This window comes from Mastomys coucha, unplaced genomic scaffold (genome assembly GCF_008632895.1).
Source record: "Mastomys coucha isolate ucsf_1 unplaced genomic scaffold, UCSF_Mcou_1 pScaffold15, whole genome shotgun sequence".
Lineage (NCBI taxonomy): Eukaryota > Metazoa > Chordata > Mammalia > Rodentia > Muridae > Mastomys > Mastomys coucha.
Window position 1 is genome coordinate 44,597,314 of NW_022196897.1, and position 2,706 is coordinate 44,600,019.

Genomic DNA, 2,706 nt, shown 5'->3' on the forward strand with positions numbered 1-2,706 from the left:
TCTGATCCTGAGATTCTGGGTGTGTCAGACTTCCTTGGAGTCAAGCTGCCTCTGAGCCCCTGAGATCCTGGCTCCTGGGCTCCTTTGATCCTGTAATCCTGGGTGTGCTAGAGCACCTGGGAGTGGAGCCTCCTCTGGGGGCTGTGGGACTGGCTGTTGAGTTTTTGCCCAAGGTAAACCAGTGCAGACCGGAAGGAACCTGAGCCACTGGTCAGGCAGGGTTCCTGCTTCCCTGGATCCTACTGGCTCCAATTACTCTTGGTGTTGGTTAGAGTCATTTCTTTATGTTCATAAAACATTAGTTTATATCATTTGGCTACTTGTTTAAAGTCATTTGCTAAGCAATCACAGGTATAGTGATTATAATATATAATTATATTTAATAATATATATAATTGTATAACAATTTATATAACTAATGTAAAAAGTAATGTTATTGTGGTAGAGTCTAACTTTGCTTATTTATGTGATAAAGTGTCAGGGAAAATGTTATATAATAAAATATAACATAACATAATATAATATAGTAACCTTTCAAACTCTATGAATAGAGGTAGGTAGACCTGAGTATATATTAAAATGAATTGGCCACATTAAGGATTTGGTTTTGTGATGACACGACTTTTTAAATTTTGATTTATCACCTTAAGAAAGAAGAACTGGTTACAGTAAAAGTAGGAGCCTCAGCACTTCTGCTTAGCTCTAAATTACTTTTTCTGTGGGGTCTTTTGTTCTGGGTAGAGTTTTTGTTCAACATTTGGGTCAAAATTTTATTATCTCACTTTTCAAGTCAATTTTTTTTCTTAGATGACCGACAGTATCTTATCTTAACGACAGCCGTCAGGCCCTCTGAGTATGGCCTTCTGATGATTAAACTTCAGGATGCCTAGGGTCATCTCAATAGGAGTTTTAATACTTTAAAATACAAATCCAGTCATCTAGGATGTCCAAGTGGATAGCAACCTCTTCCCCAAATTAATGACTCATACGAATTAAAAAGTGTACTTCTTTTGCCTGGATTGTGTTGGCATTGCTGCTTTCATACACATGATGTCATGACATAGCATTTTCTGTATTTCTCTTAATTGTATCTTGAAGATCCTATGTCTTTTATTGACTAAAGTTTTGTGACAGCCTTGTGTTCAGCAAGTGTATTTGTGTATTTAATTTTTTCCTCACAGCCTAAAAGTCATGTAACTTTTAGCAAAAGAACATTGTAATTAAGATATGCAGATTGTTTTTAGGTATGATGCTTTTACTTAATCAAGCACATTGCAGTATAAGCATACCTTTCATATGTACTTAAAAAATATGTGTCTTGTTTTATTGTGAATTTGCTTTATTGTCGGGGTCTGGAACTGAATCTGAGGTAGGCACATGTGTGTGTTTCCTTCCACACTCAGAACAAGCTTTTTAAAACCTACTACTTAGAAGAAACAGCCAATGTAGTCGTTTAGGCGAAAAGCAAATTTGATTCTAGTTAAGAAGGATGAGGTTTAACTGCTGTATCAAATAATTCCAAATTTTCAGTGACTTAATACAAAGGAGCTCATTTCTCAATCACCTTCTATGTCAATACTGTTTTGTATCTACAGCTAGTCAGTGAGGTATGGTGATGGATGAAGTACTATATTATAAAAGAAATAAGGTTAATGATGGCTACGGACACATTAAAATATCTCAAGGGCTTGTGCTATATGTCATCTAACAGAATGATGTAACCTGGCCTAGGGATTTCCAACCCTGGCCTCAGATTATTGCTTCTCTATGTTAATGGAAACCTAAAAATCCCTGGTTGCCCTAGAGACAAGGCTATCCCAGCACAGACTCAAGTTTCATAAATTGCAAAATGTAGTTCACTCTCATAAAAACCAGCTTAACTCCCTTTATGAAAGAAATACCTGGTGAATGACTCAGAGTGTACATAGGTATGAAGAAGAGGAAAGAATATCTCAAACTCTGAGGAAGGTATCCAGATAAACTCTCTGCTTGATTTCATATGGCCTCCTGCTCTTACTGTCTATCTTGGAAGAGTTGCCAGAACAAAGAGCTGCCTAAGTAGCAGGAAGAGCCCATGACTCACCTTTGACATGATTCCAACTAAACAGGAAAAGTGGCCCCTAGGGAACCCAGTTAATTAGGACAGTTTGCAGGTCTTGCATACAGAAGGAAACTGTGTTCAATGGAGGAGGCAGATAATATGTTTTATTACAGTGTGCTATTCAATAAAGCCAGGGATGAGGGACAATATGTGGGGTGGAATAGTGGCTCCTCATGCTTCCTTCCCCTACTTAATACCCCAAAGCAAGTCACATGATGAAGCCTGATCACCCCAAGAAGCAGTTTAAAGAAAGTGAAATTTTATTCTGGTCCTAGAGGATGTGTGTTTGGGGAGAAGGGGCAGTACTTGTCAGACCACTGTCATGAAACCAAAATATAGACTTTCAGTTTGAAATATATGAATGATCTAATAAACTTCAAAAATTATTACTCCTGGATAAACTGGAAATGAGTGGAACATCTTTGGCTCAATGCAAAAGTTCCCATCATGAGAATCAAGTAATTTTCTCAAATTTCAAGGGACAAAATCTAGAATTATAGGAATAACATAGACAACATAAGAATGGAACAACTTCTTTTGTATTTTTTTTGAGAATTTTGTACATGACTATTGTATTTACATCATTTCCATTCCTATATTCCTAT